The sequence below is a fragment of the Staurois parvus genome, unplaced genomic scaffold (assembly GCF_062004578.1).
Source record: "Staurois parvus isolate SC_StPar_1 unplaced genomic scaffold, SC_StPar_1.0 ptg001200l, whole genome shotgun sequence".
NCBI lineage: Eukaryota > Metazoa > Chordata > Amphibia > Anura > Ranidae > Staurois > Staurois parvus.
In genome coordinates, this window is record NW_028318996.1 from 2,598,179 (window position 1) to 2,623,804 (window position 25,626).

General features: G+C 46.0%; 1 protein-coding gene and 1 long non-coding RNA gene across 3 annotated transcripts in view; one reads left to right on the forward strand and one right to left on the reverse strand.

Annotated features, from left to right (window-relative positions):
- Window positions 1–952, reverse strand: part of PRDM10 (PR/SET domain 10) — a 99,245-nt gene extending 98,293 nt beyond the window's left edge. The window contains exon 1 of one of the 2 annotated variants that reach the window (XM_089660079.1): window positions 717–952. The gene's annotated coding sequence lies outside the window, so the exon portion shown is untranslated. Of the gene's footprint in view, window positions 1–624 lie in introns of both variants that reach the window. The other variant, XM_089660080.1, reaches the window with a different exon arrangement.
- On the forward strand, window positions 395–25,626 carry LOC149438273 (uncharacterized). The gene is made up of 2 exons (XR_016307938.1): window positions 395–956; window positions 25,481–25,626. It is a non-coding gene; the product is annotated as an uncharacterized LOC149438273 (long non-coding RNA).

A 25,626-nucleotide genomic window follows, 5' to 3' on the forward strand; every position in this document is an offset into this window, starting at 1 on the left:
GTGACACCCATTCTATAATATCAGTGAAGGGCCCTTTCTGAGGGCCCCCCCAGTTATCTCGTAATAGGGCCCCTGTCTGCTCCGCCCCCCTGTCAGGTGTTTTGGCGGGAAGTCGCTCGGACAGGTCATCCCATTTCGGGGTGTAGGGGGGACCCAGCGGGTTTCGGGGTGTGCGGCGCCCCTTGTGGCCCCCCCGAGGCCTGACATCCGGGTTCTCCGTTGTCTATATTCCCCCCCCCCCCCTTCCTCCCCCTACACCCGGGGTAACCGGCCCCCCTCCTGCTGCGGGCCCCGCACACCCCCCTCCCGGTAAGATGCGGAGTCCCCTGGAAGGGGGCGGGGGGGTGGACTGTACCATCAGCGGGGCGATCCCTGGACTCGGCCTCCAGCACACCGACCCCCGCCCAGCCCCACCAACAACCCGACCACCGGGCCCTCCCCCGACACCCCTCCGAGCCGCTCGCTCCCCTCCACAGCCCCGGAATCCCGGCCCGTCCGCCATCATGGGCGCGACTACCCCGCCCGGAACCCCCCTCATCCCAGAGCGGGACCGCCGAGGACTCCACCATCCCCCGAACCGGGCCCCACACGGACCCCCGCCTCCCCGAGCCCTCCACCACCTACCTTGGGGGGACTTCGAGCCCCCGAAGCCCCGGCCGCTCCCCTCCGCCCTCCACAATTCACCATTTCACTGCAAATTGCCAACCCGTCCTCACCTCACAATGGTAGCTGCAGAGATGGCGGCCTGGGCCGGATTAGCATAATCTGCCTAGCAACCGCCGCACGCCGCCCGTTGATTGGTGGGATCCGAGCGTGGGAAGGAGCGGCCTCTGTCCGCTTACCCGGGGGAGCCGTGACCGGAATATAGTCCGTGTGATTACCGGCTGTGTGGAGGGGGATAGTAGGGACCGGCACGGAGTATATGTGGGGTGCAGTCGGTGATGGTGGGGTACGCGGTGTGTAAACGGTCACACGTGCAGCGCCACCAATGGCGAGCAGAAGAACTGCACGCGGAGAACACGTGATGTCCTTCACAGTGTCTCCCATATTTCACCGAACATGGGGGGGGCAGAACCCAAAGAGTTGAGGTCCTTAGGGGGGGACAGAACCCGGAGAGTGAGATCTTTAGGAGATGACAGATCCCGGAGAGAGGTCCTTAGGGGGGGACAGAACCTGGAGAGCGAGGTCCTTAGGGGGGGACAGAACCCGGAGAGCGAGATCTTTAGGAGGGACAGAACCCGGAGAGAGGTCTTTAGGGGGGACAGAACCCGGAGAGCGAGGTCCTTAGGGGGGGACAGAACCCGGAGAGAGGTCTTTAGGGGGGACAGAACCCGGAGAGTGAGATCTTTAGGAGATGACAGATCCCGGAGAGTGAGGTCCTTAGGGGGGACAGAACCCGGAGAGTGAGGTCCTTAGGGGGGGACAGAACCTGGAGAGCGAGGTCCTTAGGGGGGGACCAGAACCCGGAGAGCGAGATCTTTAGGAGGGGACAGAACCCAGAGAGTGAGGTCTTTAGGGGGGACAGAACCCGGAGAGCGAGGTCCTTAGGGGGGGACAGAACCCGGAGAGAGGTCTTTAGGGGGGACAGAACCCGGAGAGTGAGGTCCTTAGGGGGGGACAGAACCCGGAGAGTGAGGTCCTTAGGGGGGGACAGAACCCAGAGAGCGAGATCTTTAGGAGGGGACAGAACCTGGAGAGTGAGGTCTTTAGGGGGGACAGAACCCGGAGAGTGAGGTCCTTAGGGGGGACAGAACCCTGGAGAGTGAGATCTTTATGAGGGGACAGAACCCGGAGAGCAAGGTCCTTGGGGGGGACAGAACCCAGAGAGTGAGGTCCTTGGGGTACAGAACCTGGAGAGTGAGATCTTTAGGGGATACAGAACCCGGAGAGCGAGGTCCTTGGGGGGGGGGGGGACAGAATCCGGAGAGCGAGGTTCTTGGGGGGACAGAACCCGGAGAGCGAGGTTCTTAGGGGGACAGAACCCGCAAAGCGTGGCCCTTAGGGTGGGACAGAACCCAGAGAGCGAGGCCCTTAGGGTGGGACAGAACCCGGAGAGTGAGGCCCTTAGGGCGGACATAAACTCATAGAGTGAGGTCCTCATGGGGGGACAGAACCCGGAGAGCGAGGCCCTTGGGGGGGGCAGAACCCGGACAGCGAGGTCGTTGGGGGATAGAACCCGGGGAGCAAGGCCCTTAGGGGGGACAGAACCCGGGGAGGGAGGCCCTTAGGGGGGGACAGAACCCAAAGAGCGAGGCCCGTAGGTAGGACAGAACCTGAAGAGCAAGGCCCTTAGGAGGGGACAGAACCCAAAGGGGTGTGGTCCTTAGGGGGGGACAGAACCCAAAGAGCGAGGCCCTTAGGGGGGGGACAGAACCCGGAGAGCGAGGCCCTTGGGGGGGAAGCGGAGAGAGAGAGGCCTGGGGGGGGTATGAATACTTTTTCAAGGCACTGTAGCTTTACTTGAGTCCTTTCAAGTGAATATTTCACCTTCTAAGTTCTGCTGAAGCAGGAGTGTTATGGCCCCCAAGCTGTGTTGGGTGTTATTTATAGTTATTTATACTATTGTGAACTATTAAAGTGGTTCTAAAGGCTGAAGGTTTTTTTTACTTTATTGCATTCACTGCATTAAGGTAAAAAACCTGTGCAGCTTCCCCGTATGCCAGTATACCTAAGAGGATTAGCACTGTATTCCAGGCAAAGGGTGATCACACCAAATATGGATTTCATTTGTTTTATTCTTGTGTTTGCTATAGTTTCTTGATAAAAAAGGGATTATTCCACCGCATGCTGGACTATCCACAGCCAAGCCTCCCACCGCACCTATCTGCCACCCCGTGTACCTCCCTAAATGCCTCTTCCACTCCTCCTCATATTCCTCTCCTCTGTTCCCAAAATCCCTTCTCTATATTCCTCTGCTCCTCCCAAACAACTGCATATTGTGTCCTCACTGCTTCCTTCACCCCTCTACGGCACCCAATTCCTCCTAATATTCCACCCTCCCACTGACCCGAACACCCCCACTGGTAGACTTTCACGCTCCTGCACATCCCGCTCCCATGCCACCTTTCTCACCCTTCTCCTAACAGTGGGGAACATCTCCCCTGGCCCTCCACCACCTCGCTCTCCCACAGGGCACCCTCCCACTTCCAAATCCTACCACAACCCCCTCTACCTAATATCTGTCCCCCTGCTCCCTAAAACCACTCCTCCGTTTTCATGTGCACTCCTGAATGCCCGATCAGTGTGCAACAAGCTTACCGCCATCCACGACCTCTTTGTTTCCCGCTCTCTCAACCTCCTAGCGATCACGGAAACCTGGATCCAGGCCACTGACTCTACCTCCCCTGGTGCACTCTCCTATGGAGGTCTCATATGGACCCACTCACCCAGACCCAACAGTCGTAAAGGTGGTGGGGTTGGTCTGCTCCTGTCACCGCAGAGCACCTTCTGAGTCCTCCCAAACCCCCCCCTCTATCCTTTTCCTTCGAAGCCCACTGCATCCAACTTTTCTCCCCTACCCCCCTGAGGATTGCTGTAATCTACCGGCCTCCTGGACCCGTATCCCCCTTCCTTGATGACTTTTCCGCCTGGCTACCCTTCTTTCTCTCCTCCGAGCTACCCACCATCATTCTTGGGGATTTCAACATCCCTGTCAACACCGACAACCCGGCCACATAATAATTCCTCCACCTAACCTCCTCCTTTGCACTTACACAGTGCATACAATCCACCACCCACTCCGACGGGAACATCCTGGACCTTGTCTTCTCCCATCTCTGTGCTCCCCACAACCTCACTAACACCCCCTTCCCTCTCTCTGACCACCACCTTATTACTTTCTCTGTCTCCTCGTCCTCTGACGCCTACCCCTCCAAGTGTCATACTACCACCAGCTGTAACCTCCGCAACCTGAACCCTGCCCCTCTCCACTCTGCAGCTGATCAACTCCATGACAGCATCCTTCCCCTGTCCTGCTCCGACCTGGCCATGACTGCCTACAACAACTCGCTGTCAGCCGCCCTTGACTCGCTAGCACCTTTAACCACACGTAACATCAGACCCCGACCGCTCCAGCCCTGGCAGACTGAACACACCAAAGCTCTCAAATGACACAGTCGTGCGCTGGAGCGACTGGTGCAAAACCAGATCCCAACTAGCCTTCACCTGCTATAAATCTGCCTTCTACACCTCCTCCATCTACGCTGCCAAACAAGCCTACTTCCTGACCCTCATCAAGACCCTCTCCTCCAATCCTCGCCGGCTCTTCTCCACCTTTAGCTCCCTACTCTCTCCGCCCCCACCTCCACCCAGCACCTCACTCACCGCCCTTGAGATTGCCTATCATTTCAAAAAGAAGATTGACACTATTCGCAGGGACATCGCCGCTGCTCAAACTTCCTCCCCACCCGTCCCCTCTCACACAGCAACCCCCTCATCACCCCTCTGCCTCACCACTGTTCTGACCTCCACCCTACCTAACATTCCTCACACTGAAGCCCCCTCCACACTCCACTCCTTCGACCTTATTACCATCGAGGAAGTCACCAAGGTCTTCTCTAATGCCTGCCTCACCACCTGCCCCCTCGACCCTATCCCCTCACAACTCCTACGACCTCCCTCCTCCTCCATCCTACGCTCCCTCACCCACATCTTTAATCTCTCCCTCTCTTCCGGCGCATTCCCCTCCCCTCTGAAGCACGCGCACATCACCCCTATACTTAAAAAGCCCTCCCTGGACCCAAATGACCCGAACAACCTTAGACCCATCTCCCTGCTGCCATTTACATCTAAACTCCTCGAGCATTTAGTCTACAATCGCCTAAGCTCCCACCTCAACAGCAACAACCTCCTCGATCCCCTACAGTCCGGCTTCCGTCCCCTACACTACACTGAAACTGCCTTACTCAAACTATCCAAAAACCTGCTAACCGCCAAAGCTAACGGCCACTACTCAGTGCTCATACTCTTCGACCTCTCCTCGGCCTTCGACACAGTCGACCACCCCCTCCTCCTCAAAAAGCTACACTCCCTTGGCCTCAGAGACTCCGCTCTCTCCTGGCTCTTGTCCTACCTATCACAACGCTCCTTGAGCGTTACCTACAATGCTACCATCTCCCCCTCACTCCCCCTCTCTGTTGGGGTCCCTCAAGGCTCTGTCCTCAGGCCCCTTCTCTTCTCCATCTACACCTCCTCCCTTGGCCAACTCATACACTCTCATGGCTTCAACTATCACCTCTATACCGACGACACGCAAATCTATCTCTCCACCCCTCGCCTCACCCCCTCAGTCTCCGCCCGAATCACAAGCCTACTGATCGACATAACAGACTGGATGTCGCTCCCCTTCCTTAAACTGAACCTCTCCAAAACCGAGCTGTTCGTCTTCCACCCAGCCCGCACACCATCCCCCACTGACTTCTCCATCACGTCCAACAATGCCACCATCAGGCCCGCCCCACAAGCCAGAGTACTTAGGGTCATACTTGACTTCAATCTATCCTTCCAGCCCCAAGTCTAATCACTAACAAACTCATGCAGACTCCATCTCTGCAACATCACCAAAATCTGCACGTTCCTAACCCCGGAAACCACTAACCAGCTCATCCACTCCCTCATCATATCACGACTCGATTACTGCAACTCCCTCCTCACTGGCCTGCCTTGCCACAGGCTATCCCCGCTTCAGTCGATCCTGAATATGTCAGCCAGACTCATCCACCTTAACAACCGCTCCGTTCCCGCCACCCCCCTCTGCCAATTCCTCCACTGGCTTCCGATTGCCCAACGGATCAAAATCCTAACACTGACGTACAAAGCTGTCCATCATACTGCCCCAAACTACATCACCGACCTAATATCTAAATACCACCCAACACTCACTCTTCGCTCCTCACAAGACCTCCTCTCTAGTTCCCTGGTCTCCTCCTCCCATGACCGCCTCCAGGACTTCTCCAGGGCGTCACCCATCCTCTGGAACTCCCTACCCCAATCCATCAGACTATCACCTACTCTCCTTTAGGCACACCCTGAAAAGCAACCTCTTCAGGGAAGCCTACCCCACCCCCTGCTAATTGACAACCTCCTCCACTCTATCCCCCACAGCCATTTCCTCCTGTACCACTATCCCCTCCCTCCTAGATTGTAAGCTCGAAAGAGCAGGGCCCTCGAACCCCTCGTATATCACATTGTATTGTTATCGTACTGTCGCATTTTCTGTCTCCCATTGTAATGTACAGCGCTGAGCAAACTGTTGGCACTTTATAAATACTGTATAATAATCATAATTTCATAAAAATAAAATATATAACTTAATTTTCTTTTACATTTATTTATTAACATACCATCACTTTACCAGTACAGTGTCACCATAGTGACACTGTGTCTTGTGGGGGGTGATCAGGATTTTTTTCTTTTACACTGTGATTGCTTTTATAGTCAAGAAGTCCCTGCTCACGGCCACACCAGTCATATAATTCCTGATTACTGCCCCACCACTCATATTGTCCCAGATCACTGCCACACCCAGGGGCGGACTGACCATTTGAGCACTCGGGCACTGCCTGAGGGCCCGGGGTCAGTAGGGGGCCCCATGAAATGCCCCCTATACCTTTTGTATAGGCTTTTTTGGGTGTGCTTTGAGTGTGGGAAAGGACAAAGGGGCCCCATGATCCCCTATTGCCCAGGGGCCCCATGAGTTGTCAGTCTGCCCCTGGCCACACCAATTAACCACTTGACTCCCAAGCCTATTCTGACCCTTCTCATACGCAGTGCTCAGCATAAATGAGTACACCCTTTTTGAAAGTAAGATTTTAATCAATATCTCAATGAACACAAGAACAATTTCTAAAATTTTGACAAAACTGAGTTTTAGAGAACTTTTGTTTAGCTGTTTACATGAAAGTAAGGTTAAAATAACATAGATTACAAAATCTTCAGTTTTACTCAAATTAGTTGATGCAAAAATGAATACACCCCACAACAAAAACCATGACATCTAGTATTTTGTATGACCTCCATGATTTGTAAAGACAGCACCAAGTTGTTTAGGCATGGAATGAACAAGTTGGCGACATCGATCTTTTTCCATTCTTCAACCTATTTTTGAGCCTGAATGCTGGATGGAGAGTGATGCTCAACTTGTCTCCAGAATTGCCAATAGCTGTTCGATTGGGTTCAGATCAGGAGACATACTTGGCCACTGAATCACTTTCACCTTGTTCTGCTTCAGAAATGCAACAGTGGCCTTAGATGTGTGTTTTGGAACATTGTCATGTTGGAAAAGTGCACAACGACCAAGGGCACGGAGTGATGGTAGCATCTTCTCTTTAAATATAGAGCAGTACATCTTTAACCACCTCCCGCCCGCCATATAGTACAGTGACGGGCACAAGGTAGTTCTCTCGTTCTGATAGGATGTCATATGACGTCCTTTCATTCTCACCGCGCATGTGCGGCTCAGGGAGCGCGCAGCGATCGCCGGTGCGCTGTGTCCCTCGGACACAGTGGATCACGGAAAGAGCCGAAGATGTCGGCTCGGTCATGTGATCACCTGTGTCCGATCACAGCTGATCACATGTGAACACGGAAATGCCAGTTATCAGCATTTCTCTCCTCTCGAGCTGTCATGCTGACAACTCGAGAGAAGAGGAGAGCTGCCTTTCAATGTCACCCATCAGTGCCAGTCAGTGTCACCTATCAATGCCTATAAGTGCTGCCAATCAGTGTTGCCTGTCAGTGCCGCCTAACAGTGCCAGTCACTGCTGCCTATCAGTGCTATATATCAGTGTCATGTATCAGTGCTGCCTTTCTGTGCCCATCAGTGATGCCTGTCAATGCCCATCAGTGCAACCTACGAGTGCCTCCTCATCAGTGCCGCCTATCAGTGTCCATCACTGCAGCCTCATAGCGCACATCAGTGAAGGAGAAAAATCACTTATTTACAAAATTGTATAACAAAAACTAAGAAAAAACGTTTTCTTTTCAAAATTTTCAGTGGTTTTTGGTTTGTTTAAGAAAAAATAAAAATCCCAGAGGTGATTAAATACCACCAAAAGAAAGCTCTATCTGTCTCAAAAAAATGATAAAAATGTCATATGGGTACAGTGTTGCATGACCGCGCAATTGTCATTCAAAGTGTGACAGCGCTGAAAGCTGCAAATTGGCCTGGGCAGGAAGGGGGTATAAGTGCCCAGTAGGCTAGTGGTTAAATTCATGATACCATCAATTAAATGTAGCTCCCAGGAACACTCATGCAGCCACACAGAAGGACACTGCCTCCACCATGTTTCACTGCACCATGCATTTTGCTTTGTACTCCTCACCTTTGCGACACCATACAGTTTTGAAGCCATAAGTTCCAAAAACATTTAGTAGCCTTCTTTTTCAACATGGGCCCTGGCAATTTCTAGGCAGGCTTTTTTTGTGCATAGGCTTTAGTAGAGGCTTTCTTTGTCGATGACACCCATGTATGCCATTTCTCTGCAGTGTATGTCGTATTGTGTCACGGGAAACAATCACCCCAGTTTGGCTTTCTACTTCTTTAGCTAACTGCTGTGAACTTGCATGGCGATTTTCTTCAACCCTTCTCCTCAGAAGACACTCCTGTCAAGGTGTTAACTTCTGTGGATGGCCTGGACGTCTCTGTGAGATGGTTGCAGTTCCATCTTTGTTACGTTTTTGTATCGCTTTTGCTACAGTATTCTGACTGATAAGTAAAGCTTTACTGATCTTCTCGTAGCCTTCTCCTTTCTTGTGTAAAGAAATTATTTTCTTTCTCAGGTCTTGTGACATTTCTCTTCCATTTGGTGCCATTGCTGACAGCATGAAATGGGAAGGGGTGTTCTATGTTAAGTAACGCCCTTTTATAATCAACTCTCTGCTGGACACGTGTTTAATGACTAATTAGACTCACCTGTAGTTGAATTCTTGTTAATTAGGATTTTGTTGTGTAAAATGTAGCTTTTCTCTTAAGACTTTCATTGGGGTGTATTAATTTTTGCAAAATGGTCTTGAATGAATTTGCTTGGAAAAATACTTTTTCGTGTGTGCAAATTAACAAATCTTGTTTGCACTCAATGGCCTGTATTTGTGGGAGTATTTTGTAGTATAGTGTCCCATGTAAATGATTCTGAAAGGAAAGGAAAGTTTTTCTGACAGATCTGTTGGAGTGTAGTCATTTATGCTGAGCGCTGTACAATGTACCTTTTTTTTGTAGATAATAAGTTAGAACCCCCAAACATTATATATTTTCTGAAATCAAAGGCTCAGGGAAAAAAATGTTGGTTGTTGCAATTTTTATATCACACGATATTTGTGCAGTCGTTTTTTAAACACAATTATTTGGGAAAAATTACACTTTATTGTCTTTTACTGCACACAAACACAATATAATACCCTATTGTTTTTTAAAATATAAAAGATGATGTTACGCCAAGTAAATAGATATCTAACATATTGCACTTTAACCACTTGCCCTCCAGAGGATTTACCCCCCTTCCTGATCAGGCCATTTTTCGCAATATGGCGTTGCGTTACTTTAACTGACAATTGCGCAGTCATGCAACACTGTACCTAAATTAAATTTATGTCCTTTTTTCCCACAAATAGAACTTTCTTTCGGTGGTATTTGATCGCCTGTGCATATAAACAAAAAAATACCAACAATTTTTATTAAAAAAACAATTTTTTGTAACTTTTTGCTATTAAAAATGTCCAGTAAAAAAAAATTAAATAATCATTTTCATCAAAAATTTAGGCCAAAATGTGTTCTGCTACATGTATTTGCTAAAAGCAATCCCAATGGAATGGCGACATAGTATGGTACTTAAATAATCTCCATAGGCAACGCTTTAAAAGCCTTTACAGGTTACCAGTTTAGAGTCACACAGGAGGTCGGGTGCTAGAATTTTTTCTCTCGCTCAGACGTTTGCAGCGCTGCCTCACGTCTGGTGCGACTGCCGTTTACATGTGTGCTAGACCAGCATTCGCATTTGTGCATAAGCACAGGGGGAAGGGGGCACTTTCATTTTTTTTATTGTTTATTTTATTTAAATTTATTTTTTTACACTGTCTCTATTATTATTTTTTTTTTGCAACTTTATTTCTATCACGAGGGATGAACAACATCTCTTGTGATAGCAATAAGCATGGGGTCCTCCTTTTGAAGAGATCTGGGGTCTACTAGACCCAGGTCTCTCCTTTGCTCTCAAACTGAGATCGGTTTGATCAGATGCTTTCATAACTTATAATGGCTTGTAAACAACAAACCGAAACAAAAGGGACAAAATGCTTGTCGCTTCTGGTTTCATAGATCATGGAGATTATCAGGGATCTTTCATGTACCAGTAGGCTAGGCTTGCTTGGCTTATAGGAACTGGGGCTGCTATAGGTGACTCTACACAATGCTATATTCCCTGACCACTCATATAGACCTGATCATTACAGTACATTGGTTTTGACACAATTGGTTGATTTTTTAGTGATCCACAAGATACAATGTCTGGTATATAATCCAGACACTGAAAAACTCTCACATATGTGGTATCCTCATACTCAGGAGGAACAGCAGAATGTGTTTTGGGTTGTAATTCTATGTATGTCCATCTTGTATGTGACTAATAAATTGCCAACTTTGCGTAAAAAGATATTTTCGTCTTCTTTTCACAATTCCCAAAAGCTTGTGGCAAACTCACTATGCTTTTCAGAAAATACCTTGGAGTGTTTGCTTTCCAAAATGAAGTTATTGTATGGGTTTTTCCATTCTCTTAGTGCTCCAGGGCCTCCAAAAAAGTGATAAGTAGTCAGGAAATTAAATATGTAATTTATGCCAATGGAACACTTGAAGGTGCTCCTTGGAATATGGGCCTCTTTATGCATCTAGATTGAGAAAAAGTCTCACATGTGGTATCCCCATACTCAGAAGGCATAGCAGAATGTGTTTTGAGGTGTCATTGTAATTATGCCCATGTTGTATGTGAGAAATAACTTGTTAAAATGACAACTTTGTGAAAAAAAAAAAATCTCTTAATTTAAAAAAAAATTGTGACACAAAATTTACAGCTTCAAAAAACTCGCCATGCTTCTTAATAAATACCTTGGACTGTCTACTTTACAAAAAGGGGTCTTTGGGGGGGGGGAGTGGTATTTGTACTGTCCTGGAATTTTAAGGCCTCAAGAAAGGAGATAGGCCGTCTACATCAGGACTGATCAATTTTCAAATATGTAGACCATGATTTGTCGACTCTGTTGTGGGGGGTCGGCAAGCCCTCGACCACGGAAAGCCAACAGTTCAATCTTGACCACGGCTCTGTCTCCCCCCAGCCTCTGCTGCTCACATGTTACCTGCAGGGTGGAGAGAGGGAGGCAGCATAGTGCTGGATGGAGGGCGGCAGATGCTGCTCAGTGATTTGTTGCTAGGCAGTCTTGGCAACCAATCACCAGGTTGGTATTATGTACTCCAGCAGCTCCTGCATTCCACCCAGCACTGTGCTGTCTTCTGAACTCCGCTCTGCTGTACACGCGTACATGTGTGATGTGAAGGGGACACAGGAGACACTGGGGGGGGATTCTGATGAGAAAAGAACAGAGGACACTGCTTTAGGGGATGGGAGGCAGAGGACACTTTGTGGGGGGCAGAGGACACTGCTTTGGGGTGGGGTGAAGAGCACTACATAGTGGGGGGGTGATGTGAAGGGGGGCAGAAGACACTGATTTGGGGGTACAGGACACTACTATGGGGAGCAGAGAACACTACAGTGGAGGGGAGGTGATGTGAAGGGGCAAAGGATACAGCATTAGAGGGTACAAGACACTAGTGGAGGAGCAGAGGACACTACAGTGGGGGGGTGACATTGAGGGGGGCAGAGGACACTACTGTGGGGGGGGGTTGATGTGAAGGGGGCAAAGGACACTACTGTGGGGGGGAAGTGACGTGAAGGGGGCAGAGGACACTACTGTAGGGGGGGTTGATGTAAAGGGGCTCAGAGGACACTACTGTGGGGGGTTGATGTGAAAGGGGGCAGAGGACATTACTGTGGGGGGAAGTGACGTGAAGGGGGCAGAGGAAACTACTGTAGGGGGGGTTGATGTAAAGGGGGGCAGATGACACTACTGTGACACACTATCTGTTCTTCATGCCGTTATTGTTCTAGTTTTGTTTTTAAGGGTGCTGACTAGAACCCCCCCCCCCCAGTAGATCTCAACCTCTGAAAGGTTGCCTATGCCTACCCCTGCTCTATAGCTTTTACAAAGACTAAAATATATACCACTTAGGTTACTTTTTTGCCAAGTAATGTAGTAGAGTACATTTTGGCCTAAATTTATGAAGAAAGATTGTTTATTTTCAAAATTTTTGAACAAAACCTAAGAAAAACACATTTTTTTTTTCAAGATGTTTGGTATTTTCTCATTTATTTTGCAAAAAAAACAGTGGTGATGAATTACCACCAAAAGAAAGCTATATCTGTCTCAAAAAATGATAAAAAAAATGTTCTTGGGTACAGTGTTGCATGACTGAGTAATTGGCATTCAAAGTGTGACAGCGCTGAAAGCTGAAAATTGGCTGGGGCAGGAAGGGGGTGAAAGTGACCAGACAATAAATGATTAATGCATTCCTGCTTTGTAGCCATTTTAACAATGCTTAGGAAGTTTGCACAGCAAACAGAAAGGCCATCCACAAGGTTTAGGAGGGTGTCTATGGGAAGGTTTGACCATTCTTCCAGAAGCGCATTTGTGAGGTCAGGCACTGATGTCGGACGAGAAGGCCTGGCTCTCAGTCTCCGCTCTAATTCATCCCAAAGGTGTTCTATCGGGTTGAGGTCAGGACTCTGGGCAGGCCAGTCAAGTTCCTCCAGCCCAAACTGGCTCATTCATGTCTGGGCCTTGCTTTGTGCACTGGTGCAGTCATGTTGGAACAGGAAGGGACCATCCCCAAACTGTTCCCACAAAGTTGGGAGCATGAAATTGTCTAGAATGTCTTCTTATGCTGACGGCTTAAGAGTTCCCTTCATTGTAACTAGGGGGCCACGCCCAACCCTTGAAATACAACCCCACACCATAATCCCCCCTCCACCAAACTTTACACTTGGCACAATGTAGTCAGGCAAGTACTGTTCTCCTGGCAACTGCCAAACTGAGACACGTCCATCGGATTGCCAGACAGTGAAGCGTGATTGGTCACTTCAGAGAACATGTCTCCAGTGCTCTAGAGTCCCGTGGCGGCGTGCTTTACACCACTGCATCCAGTGCTTTGCATTGCACTTGGTGATGTAAGGCTTGGATGCAGCTGCTCGGCCATGGAAACCCATTCCATGAAGCTCTCTATGCACTGTTGTTGTGCTAATCTGAAGGCCACACAAAGTTTGGAGGTCTTTAGCTATTTACTCTGCAGACAGTTGGCGATTTCTGCGCACTGTGCGCTTCAGCATGCGCTGACCCCGCTCTGTCATTTTACGTGGCCTACCACTTCGTGGCTGAGTTGCTGTTGTTCTTCCACTTTGTTACAATACCACTAACAGTTGATCGTGGAATATTTAATAGCAAGGAAATTTTCCTGGATGGACTTATTGCACAGGTGGCAACCTATCACGGTACCACGCTTGGATTCACTGAGCTCTTGAGAGCAACCCATTCTTTCACAAATGTGTGTAGAAGCAGTCTGCATGCCTAGGGGCTTGATTTTATACACCTGTGACCATGGAGGTGATTTGAACACCTTAATCCAATGATTTAGAGGGCTGGCCCATTACTTTTGGCAATATAGTGTATTTGTGTGTGTATATATATATATATATATATATATATATATAAAATTTAATCAATGTGACATTGGGTTTGAGTTACTAAAACTGGAGAGTGCAGCTGTGCATGGTAGCCAATCAGCTTCTAACTTCAGCTTGTTCAGTTAAGGTTTGCCAAAAAAGCATGGAAGCTGATTTTCCAATCTCCGGTTTCAGTATATCCCCCCAATTGTGTACAGATATTATCCATTCTGTTATCCAGCCAGCAGGTGGAGGTCTCCTTTCATTGCTCTCCCCACCTACTGCCTGACTACAGAAACCAGTAGCTTAGTTGCAGAACTGAATGACTTATCACAGTGATTGTGTTCATATTGAACAGCTTAAAGCGGTATTAATTACAAAAACCAACAATGTGCTATACTGCAGCTCAATCTTTAGATGTGGTGCCTGCATTAGTTTCTTTTTAAGGCATTTCCCTCTGTTTTCACCTGGTGATATGGCCAGTAACACACCTCCTGTACTGGAGTGCCCCCACTCTGGATGAAGGAGCACAGGGGTCACATTTGGACAGCAGCATTGTCAGTCTGGGGGGGAGGGGCATGTTAGATGTACTAGCTGATTTAGATACACTAATATATTGAAGCCAAATGCCAGCTCACACTTATTTGGGATAAAGGTTTTACCTAAATAAAGCTGAACATTGTAAGCACCCCTGTCAGTGTTAACTGGTTTGTCTAATCCCTGCAAACTGATACATCTATTAGAGAGTTTTCTCTCTTGAAAAACAACAGACTTACTGGCTGGATCACCAAGTTAAAATAGAAGAGAGCCTAAATAATAAAACTGATGCAGCCACCATATCTAAGAATTGGTAAGCTGGAATAATAAATGTTTGCTTTTGGGTCTAATACCAATTTAATATGAACTTTCAGTGACAGAGTTGTGCCTGAAAGAGAGCATCAGTTGTGCTGTTTCTTTAATGCATTCATAGTGCTTTGGAAATCCATTATATAGAAAACATCAGTTTAAAACTTTGAACACAAATAAATATGGCTTTCTTTTAGGCTCAGTTTACACTACTGCGACCTAAAGTCACGCAACTTACAGTGCGACTTTGCCAGGCGATTTACTGGTGACTTGATGCGGCTTTGATGCAACTTGATGTATGGCTTTCCTTCCATGGGACTTTGCCAGGGTAATCTTCCAGTAATGTTGGATCCAAATCACATCAATATAGATGAGGATTCGACTTGGAGGCGACTTCCAGTAACCACTTTCTTACCGGTCTATAGCCGAATGACGGCTACAGCGTGGTCGTCCAGTTCTGGCAGAGTGTCCTATGATGTGTCCCCAGCGGTGCGCACCCAGTGCTGTCTGTGATTGCTGTGTCCTTTGAACACAGCTGATCACATGACATGGTAAAGGGCCAATCACAGCAGCCTTTTACCATGTGATTAGCTGTGTCCAATCACGGTTGATCATCATGTAAATACACTTGCCGGTTATTGGCAGTACTTTCCTCATGCTGTCACAGTCCCCTGATTATAAGTGCAGCCCCAAAAATGCCCAACAGTGCTGCCCATCAGTGCCCAACATTGCTCAGTGCTCCCCAGCAGTGCTGCCAATCTGTGCCTGTTGGTGCCACCAGTCAGTGCCCTTCAGTGCTACCTATTAGTGCCCATCAATTCCGCCTATCAGTGCCGCATATGAATGCAGCATCACCAATGCTGCATCATCAGTTCAGCCTATCAGTGCCACCTCATCAGTGCCCATCAGTCCTGCTTATCAGTGCAGCCTCATCAACGCACATCAGTGAAGGAGAAAAATTACCTGTTTGCAAAATGTTATAATAGAAACAAATAAAAACTTTTTTTTCAAAAGTTTTGCTATTTTTTGTGGTGATTAAATACCACCAAAAGAAGTTCTATTTGTATGAAAAAAAAAATGATAAAAATGTAATATGGTACAGTGTTGCATGACCGCGCAATTGTCATTCAAAGTGCAACAGCGCTGAAAGCTGAAAATTGGCCTGGATAGGAAGGGGATTAAAAAATCCCAGTAGGCAAGTGGTTAAAGTCTATGGGCACAAGTCAGATAAAAATCACCTTGAAGTAGTAAAGAAACCTTTTCTAAAGTTGGAGCGACTTCAGTATTGCTCCTCAAGACCGCTCTCCTTGACTAAGGCTAGATTCACAGCTATGCTGTTTGCATTTGAGCCATTTCTGCATTGCGTTTTGTGTTTTTGCACCTGTGTTCTTGCTGCGTTTTGCTGGGTTTTTTTTTTTTTTTGTTGCTAGGCAGATTTACAACACAAAACGCATCACAAATGCGGCAGAAATGCACAACATGCTTTTCTGCAGTGTTTCCATTGAAGTCTATAGAACCAAAAACGTAACTGTTTGCGTTCAAAAAAGCCACTGACCCTTTCCAAAAAACACACCGAGTGAAAACGCAGATATGGGAACGTGTCCCATAGGAAATCATGTTAAATGGACTGTACTGCGTTTCTGCAAAACGCTACGGAAAATGCTTTGTTGTGAACTTCGGGTAACATGGGATTTCACATGTCATGCACCCTGGAGTCTCACAAGTCGGATCCCAAGGCACAGCAGTGTGAACCGAGCCTTAACCACTTCAAGTCCGGACACTTTCACCCCCTTCCTGCCCAAGCCAATTTCCAGCTTTTACGCGATCATGCAACACTGTACCCATATGAATTTTTTTGCATTTTTTTGAAACAGATAAAACTTTATTTTGGTGGTATATATTCACCACTAGGATTTTTTTTTCTGCTATATAAATGAAAAAAGTCCAAAAATTTTGAAAAAAGGTTTTTCTTATAAAATTTTTCAAATAAATAATCTTTCTTCATAAATCTTGGCCAAAATGTATTCTGTTATCTTTTTAGTAAAAAAAAAATAACCCAAATTAGTTTATAACCAAAAATTATAATTTTTCAAAATTTTGTTTTTACGCTTTTTCTTTTTTTATTATTATTTATGGGGTTTTTTTCTTTTTTAACATACTGTCACCCTAGCAGTACAGTGTCACCACAGTGACACTGTTCTACTTGTGGGGGGGTGATGAAGATTTTTTTTTTTTACACTGATTGCTTTTACACTCATAAAGGCTGTAAAAGCAATAATTTCTCCTTCTCTCTGGCTGCATTCTTGCAGCCATTGAGAAATACTGTATGAGCTGTGATTGGTCACAGGTTGTCACATGGTACAAAGCTGTTGTGAATAGCCTTGTACCATGTGATCTCTGTGATCATTCACAGATTTCACACATAGTAAGCAATGATGTCAGAAGTGATATCTTGCTTACTACTATTCATGTGATCACTGATTGGCCAATCAGTGATCACATGATCGGGACCTCGCATAGAGGTTCGGAGGATACAGCGGGCACTGGATCACAGTGCTGCGTGCTCCCATGAAGCACACACAAGCAGGGGGCGGGGAGGATGTTTATAAACGGTCACCCGCCCCTGCGCTGCTCCCGTGTGGCCGTTTATATACATGGACCAGACGGGAAGTGGTTAAATAGACAACCTTTAACGGTTTGGCCTGCAGGGTGTAGGGTGGTTACATTGTAAGGGTCCCTTCAGATGGGCATCATCATTTCGGTCACATTTTTTGAAGAAAACCTGATAAATACTTATTCCAGTTACAGAGTTTCCACATCCATCTTCAGTTCAGTGTACATCATGTTGAACTTCAGCAGCCCCGAATGCAGACAGTGTGCGGGGGATTTATTAAAGCTGGATCACTCAGGATCTGGTGCACCTGTACATGGTAGCCAATCAGCTTCTAACCTCAGTTTGTTCAATTAAGCTTTAGCAATAAAATCTGTAAGCTGATTGGTTTCCATGCAGAAGTGCATGAGATTCTGAGTGAACCAGCTTTAGTAAATAAACCCATGTGCGCTTGAGGACCATGCACTTTAGGAGGAGCAGCTCTGCAGCCGTGCAACCTAATAGACTTCAATGGGCTGCCAGCACACAGCTCCTGGAAGAAAAAAAAAATGTCCCATTCACACTATACAGACATCATCATCAATATAAATGAGACCTTAAACCGGAGTTACACTCACCCTGTCAAAAAATAAAAGTCAGCAGCTACAAAAATTGTAGCTGCTGACTTTTAAAAAACAGTCACTTATTTACCTGTCCCTCAGTCCCGTGGTGTGCCCCCCGCAGCTCGTTTCACCGGCCGCCCTGGATTCCAGGAGGCCGGCATCTTCAGTGTGGGCACCCGGCTGTGACAGCTTGTGGCTTCATAGCCAGGTACCCACTGCGCATGTGCGAGAAGCGCTGCGCTTCGTGAATTGTCCTGTAGTCTACTGGGACCTGTCACGTGTCCCAAAAGACTGCAGCGAGGGAGGACACCTTCCGCTTCCGATCGCCTAGGCGATCAGACTGGAAGTGGGAGCGGGTACCTGTCTAATTTGGGTACCCACCCCCCCACTCCCCAAAGGTGCCAATCCTTAATGGGGAGTGGGGGAGCAGTCCTTAAAGCAGAACATCCCCTTTTGGGTGGAGCTCTGCTTTAAGGTGGCCACATGGCACTCACATGGCTTCGTTTACAAAGGATTAAGGCTAGGATTGCCCTTGTTTGATCGTCATGTTGCAGCTGTTTATTGTAAAGGGCATGCAGATGTTTCAAGCTTATTAGCCATCATCAATAATGGACGCCACCGAAGACTCCTAATCAGGCTAGACAACAACTCGCTGCTGAGGTTGTGACTTCTGCAAGCCTAGGAAGCTGTGCCAAATCGTAGCAAAGTTGGCTCCCGACAGGATCCTAAAAGTGTATATCCTAGCTATGATTAACCACTTCCTTCCCATAGGACGTTCCTGTATATCCTCTAGTGAAAGAGGTTCTACCGGAACAATCCCGGTATTCTTGTTTTCAGCCTGAGATTCCCTTTAATGTAAAAGCCATCCTAGCGGGTGATTTGCTGCTGTACGGCTTTTACAGGCGGTGGGCTCACCCATGCGATCAGGGAGCCCGGCACTGAAGTTAGCAGTTGGGCCGGCTTACCATAGAGGTTTCTGCGGCTTAGACCGTCTCTGGTCAACCCTCTGGTATTAGGAACTGGAAGCAGCCGGTATTTTGTCACTTCCACTTGTGGTCCTTTGTTTACATGCTATTAGCAGCTTGTACAAGTATGGGATCAGAGCGCTCTTGGTCTGAACTGATGCTGTTAAGGGCAGAGAAGACAACTGGGGTCTGATAGACCCCAGATGTCTCTGTGAAGAGGACCTGTCACTGCTGATTGTTGTCACAAGGGATGTTTACATATCTTGTGACAGCAATAAAAGTGATAAAAAAAAATCAAAAAGACAGTGTAAAAATAAAAAAAAAGTAAATAAATGATAAAAAAGATTTTAACCACTTGCCATCCAGAGGATATACCCCCCCCCCCCCTTTCCTGACCAGGCCATTTTTTGCGATACGGTGCTGTGTTAGAGCTTTTTTTCTGTGGTGTTTGATCGCCTGTCTGGTTTTTATTTTTTGCACTATAAATTAAAAAAAACGACAATTTTGAGAAAAAAACAATATTTTTGACTTTTTGCTATTAAAACATGTCCAGTAAAAAATTTAGTCATAAATTAATGGCAAAATGTATTTTGCTGCATGTCTTTGCTAAAAAAAATCCCAATACGTGTAAATTAATTGGTTTACGTGAAAGTTATAGTGTTTACAAATGGCGGTATATATTTTTTTTTACTAGTAATGGCGGTTATCAGCGACTTATAGTGGGACTGCGGCAGGCATTCTGACACTGGCAGGAACTGACTTGGTGTCACTGACATCCCCAGTGACACCTATACAGTGATCAGTGCTAATAAAAAGCACTGACACTGTGTTAATGGCACTGGGCAGGAAGGGGTTAACATCTAAGGCGATCAAAGGGTTAACTGTGTGCTGTTTCACTATGGGGGCTGTGTGTATGGCTTTGCTCTGCTAAACAGTGTGCAGGAGCAGACAGCGGAGAGATCTGTATCATTTATATACAGGTCTCTCCCCTGTTGGAGATACTCGGTGATCACCGGGTGCCAGAGAATAATAACCGGCCAGGACCCAGATTTTTCCCGGAACTGAAAAATCACATATACAGGTGTATATATAAAGTGCAGCGCTATCTCTAAATGTACTAAATAATTATAAATATAAAGTGCAACATTAATTATACAAGTGCTCCAAATAATACCACAAGGTACTAAATTAATGTGCAAAATAGTGCATACAAAAAGAAGGTGCAAACCGTGTATTCCAATTCTTACAAATAAAGTGCAAAATAGTGCTAATCTTAATCACTCCAACCATCTATTGATAAATAAATCCACAGAAAATAAATATATTGTCCAAATGCAACAAAAAACTATTTTTCTTCAATCTTCATGCATGTGTCACACGTGACCACACTGTGTAACTCCAAACTTTAGCCGTGATGGCCTCTCACCTCCTTATCCCGACCCCACAGGGTCAGCTCGCTTCAAACAGGACACCTCTTTGATAGCTCACCAGGGCCTCGCCTCTAATACTCTATCAGCAGTCAGCTCCTCGGTTCATATATAAACAAGAGAGACTAACATAGTGTAAACCTGTTTATTTACTGATGTAAGTATGAAAAAGATTGCCCACTCACATTTAAATTCGTCTTCTCACAGGCCTTCAATACCCCATGCTATAAATCTCCTGCATGGGTATTTTGATATAGGGATTTCAAATATGGCCGCCACGCCGGAAATGACGTCACCGCGCTCCCAGAATCCTCCTCGCGTGCCGACGCGTTGCGTCACGGTAACACGTGACTTCCACATATACAGGTGTACCCCGGTTTATAAATGTAATGCGTTCTCTGGGACGTTTTGTATTGTGAAAAATTCGGAAACCGAAACGTGGTTTCCCATAGGAATGCATTGAAAACCAATTAATCTGTTCCAGAGATCAGAAAAAAAGTTAAAAAAAGACACTGCCATTATAGGTCAGTGCCAGTTTTTAAATGTATTTACCGCTTTTTTTTTTCTTCACTATAGCTCAGAGATTCAGCTGTCACTTTCCCCCCAGCTAAAAGAGAGAAAGTTTCTTTTTAGCTTATTTCCCCAAGTTAAAAGAAACAATGTTTCCTTTAAGTTTCTTAACCACTTCCAGTCCGGACATTTTTACCCCCTTCCTGACCAGGGCAATTTCCAGCTTTCAGCACTATCACACTTTGAATGACAATTGCGCGGTCATGCAACACTGTACCCATATGAATTTTTTACTTTTTTTTTGAGACAGATAAAGCTTTACTTTGGTGGTATTTATTCACCGCTGGGATTTTTATTTTTTTGCTATGTAAATGAAAATGTCCAAAAATTTTGAAAAAAAGTGTTTTTCTTAAAAAATTTTGTAAATAAATAATATTTCATCATAAATCTTGGCCAAAATGTATTCTGTTATCTTTTTAGTAAAAAAAAAATAGCCAAATTAGTTTATAACCAAAAATTATAATTTTTAAACTTTTTTTTACATTTTTTTTTTTTTTTATATCATTATTTATTTTATTATTATTTTTTTTTACATCTTTTACAACAAGTGACATCTTGCTTACTACTTTGCATGTGATCACTGATTGGCCAATCAGTGATCACATGATTGGGACCTCACACAGAGGTCCTGTCCGACGGTCGGTGTTTCACTGTGTCCGGAGGACACAGCGGGCACCGGATCGCGGTGCTGCGTGCTCCCCGGGCCACCCGACCCTGCAGTGCCACCATCCGGCCATTTATATACAACAGCTGGTCGGGAAGTGGTTAAAAGAAACAAAGCTTCTTTTAACTCCAGGGAAAGTGACAGTTCTGTATGCTATAGTGAAGAAAAAAAAGCCGGCAATTGCATTTAAAAATCGGCACCGACATACACTTCATATTGCGAAAAACTTCGTAAACCGAGGCATTATTTTCAATGGATTTTCATTCGTAAATCGAAAATTAGGTTAACCGAGGCATTCGTAAACCGAGCTCCCCCATCCTCCCATGCTTGTTCAAAGGCGAATGCATGTATGGGTCCTCTGCGCATACGTAAACAGCGATCACGCCACACATGTGAGGTATCATGATGAATATCAGAGCGAGAGCAATCATTCTAGCTCCCTTCTAATGGAGACAACACAACTTACATGGACATGATCCATTTGTTGTCACCAGCAGGAACCCAGCCCTGGGAAATGCCATGATGCATGTAGACAGAAAATGGCTTCTAATAGGCTACAGGAGATAAGCAGCACTGATCTGTAACAAAGGATAAAAACAAGAATTATTTTTCATGACAATTGTTTATGGTGCACAGAATAAATGAAAAGAAATGTCACCCAGGCTGGCTTTACATCTTCTTCAAGATATACGGCCTCTTGTTGTCTATCTGGCTGTGGCGGTTTGTGAACTGAATATAGAGCTGGTCTTCAGTGCCCATCGCCTGTGCCAGCCATCCTGTGCCCAGTCATCAGCGTCATTCTGTAAGCTCTTGTTTCTATTCACAGGAAGTCAGCCAGCCTCAGTCCCTTCCAACAGAATTTGAGAAAGAACACCACCCAGCACAATATACGCCTGATTGCACAGCCACAAACGTGTCACCTCGTGGATGGCAGCTAAAATTAAATAACCGGCTTGGGTATTTATAGACTATTGGGAAAAGCTGCGAGAAATCCGGAGCCCAGTAGCTGACATTAAAATACATGGAATGACATGGACTGATGGATCGAGGCCTTTTCTGCCCCTCTTTGTAATATTAGAATATTGCGATACCGCCAGGCAGTGCTGCAATGAATGTATTTCTTTTAATGAAAACATCAAAGGCTCTCTCAGATTGGGATTCCTTATCTTGGATGAGGAGAGCCGCACATTCAATTGGTACAGGTCTGGCAGCTACTCCTGACCACAAGACACATTCGGGGATCTGGGTCGGGACTTAGCAATGGCAGCGGACAATAGTTATGACCCCCAAGCTCATGAAACCCACCCACCCATCTACGAAGTACAGGTTCAACGCGGTTCACAGCATGCAGGAGCGACGGAGCAAGCGCGCTTTTCCATGCAATGTGCGTAGGACGGCCCATTCATTTTAGTGGGTTGCCCTACATGCAAGAAATGCGCAAAAGTACATGACCCTTTTGCAAAATTGTGCCACACTGAACCGCATGGTGCTGCGGCATCGTGCATTTTGGCACATGGAAAGACATGTGTGTTAGCAAAAACATGGGGGTGCCATTAACCACTTGACTACTGGGCACTTATACCCCCTTCCTGCCCAGGCCAATTTTCAGCTTTCAGTGCTGTTGCACTTTGAATAACAATTGCACGGTCATGCAACATTGAACCCAAATTAAATTTTTGTAACTTTTTTCACACAAATAGAGCTTTCTTTTGGTGGTATTTAATTATTTAAATATTTATTCGCCACTGGGTGTTTTATTTTTTGCACTATAAACAAAAAAACTGCAAAAAATTAAAAAAAAAGTTTTTCTTTGTTTCTATTATAAACTTTTGCAAACAAGTAATTTTCCTCCTTCACTGATGTGCGTTGATAAGGCTGCACTGATGGGCACTGATGAGGAAGCACTGATGGGCACTGATAGGCTGCACTGGTGAGATGGCACTGATGAGGCAGCACTGGTGGGCATTGATGAGGAGGCACTAATGATTCTACACTGATAGGCGGCACTGATAGGCAATATTGATGGGCATTGATGGGTGCCACTGACTGACAGCACTGACTGGCGTGCTGCTGGGCACTGATGGGTGGCACTGCTGGGCAGCACTGATCATCAGTGCCCTGATTATCAGTGCAGATGTCCTCTTTGACACTTGCTGGTCATAGGACACAGCGATCACTGGCAGCATCGGGTGGGCACCACTGAGGGGGTGCGTTCTGGGAGGATGTCCATGGATGCCCTCCCAGAACTGGACAACCACGCTGTAGCCTTCTGTCGGCTTTAGCACACTTGGAAAGCGGTTAAAGCAGTGTTAAACTCAAAACCAAAAATGTAATATATTGCAGCTTACCAATTATTAGATGTAGTGGTTGCATTAGTTTTCTTTTCTTTGGCTTTTTCCCACTGTTTTCACCTGATGATCTAGAATATTATATATTTTTTAAATGCATGGTTTGCCTATTTACATATATTTTTGGTGATCTTTTTATATAGATACTCTAAAGATATATTTATTTGATTGTTGTATATGCGCAGCGCTTCACCAACATTGTAGCTTATTGTATATCCTCAGATATAAGGTAATAGGTGATAGCAGCTTGGATTTATCTTACATCACTACCAGTGGAGCGCAGGGGGATTAATACTTTTGCTTGCATCTTTTTAAAAACGCAGCCGAAAGGAAATCACATGGTCTTTTTGACCATGCTATTTCTCTGTGGTTCCTCCACCTGCAAATATGCTGCAGGCTGAGATACGTGGGGGTGCCATTAGGAATGAGTGGCAGCCCTGTGCATCTCGTAAGAGCAGTGCGATTTAGCTGCCGGTGCAGGAACAGGTGCGATTCCACCCACAACCAGCTCACAGACTATGGGCAAGTGTGAACCTAGCTTTAAAGCAGAAGTTTAGCCATAATAACTGTTCTTTATCAAGGAACACGCATTCCACATGAATAATTATGCTACCAAAATGAGTGTGTGCTGTAAATTGTCTCCAGCATTGCTCCTCTTTCTTCTTGCTGGAGGCTGCCATTTTGCTGAAGCCCAAAGTCCCTGAGCAGAAGTAAATCATAAAGCAGAACTAAACCCATTGATTTAAAAACGTTAAATTCCTGGAATACCGGGATTGCTAATTATCACATCTGCTTGTTTCCTCAGCTAAACTGTCAAACTATTGAATGGCTGGTGTCATAACTGATCACGTGTGGAGCACCATGCCAGTTGCAGATCAAACAGAAGCAGCTTCCTTGGCTTTTAGGCTGCATACACACTTGAGTGATTTGTAGCTTGAAGTTCGAAGCTCCAAAACCGCTGAAACTTAAAAAAAATCAATTTGTTCTCTATGGTGTCTGTTCACACAATCAGGACAACTGATTTTTTACATTTTAGCGTTTTTTGGAGCTTCGAACTTCAAGCTACAAATCGCTGAAGTGTGAATGCAGAGTGAAGGATAGGAGGGTTAAATTCCTCTTTAAGACTGTCAGCAGATTGGCCTCTACAAATTCATCAGTACCTTAAAGTGCCTAAAAATGGAGAGAAACTGAGCATGTGCAGAGCCCTCTCTGAGAAAGGGAGAGAGACAGTGGGTTACTGGATTTTAAACAGTATAGACTATCGATGGCGAACCTATGGCACAAGTGCCACAGCTGGCATGCAGAGCCCTCTCTGTGTGCACTCGAGCGGATCACTATCCCCCCCAGCAGCCATCGCCAATGCGCAAACTCGAACCGAATCGCAGCTCGTCCAGTGACGTCATCATGCCTGACACCTGGCTCCTGAGCGTTCCAGCCCACTCTTCTGGATCCTTCACACACACAGCTCACTTCCAGAGCCAGCAGAGCAGTGTCACCATGAGGATTTCTTACCCAGGCATAGTGCGTCTTGTTGTTCCACAGGATGTTGGACTATGGCAATGCCTATATCTGTCTACAAAAATGTAAATTGCTCTCGTACAGACTTGTATATAGCCATATTTTGAGAACATTTAAAGACATATATGTGTGGGATTAGTAAATAATTGTTGTTATTTTTGTGTTTTTCTAGACTCCAAGTGTTGAGCACCTAAAAATGAGCACGGCAAAGAAAGCAAAACTGAAAACAGATAGTGGAAGATCATTCCAAGAGGAAAAATACTTGCACATGTAGAAATTATGTTTTTTCTTTTTCAATAAAAAACTGTATCATTGAAA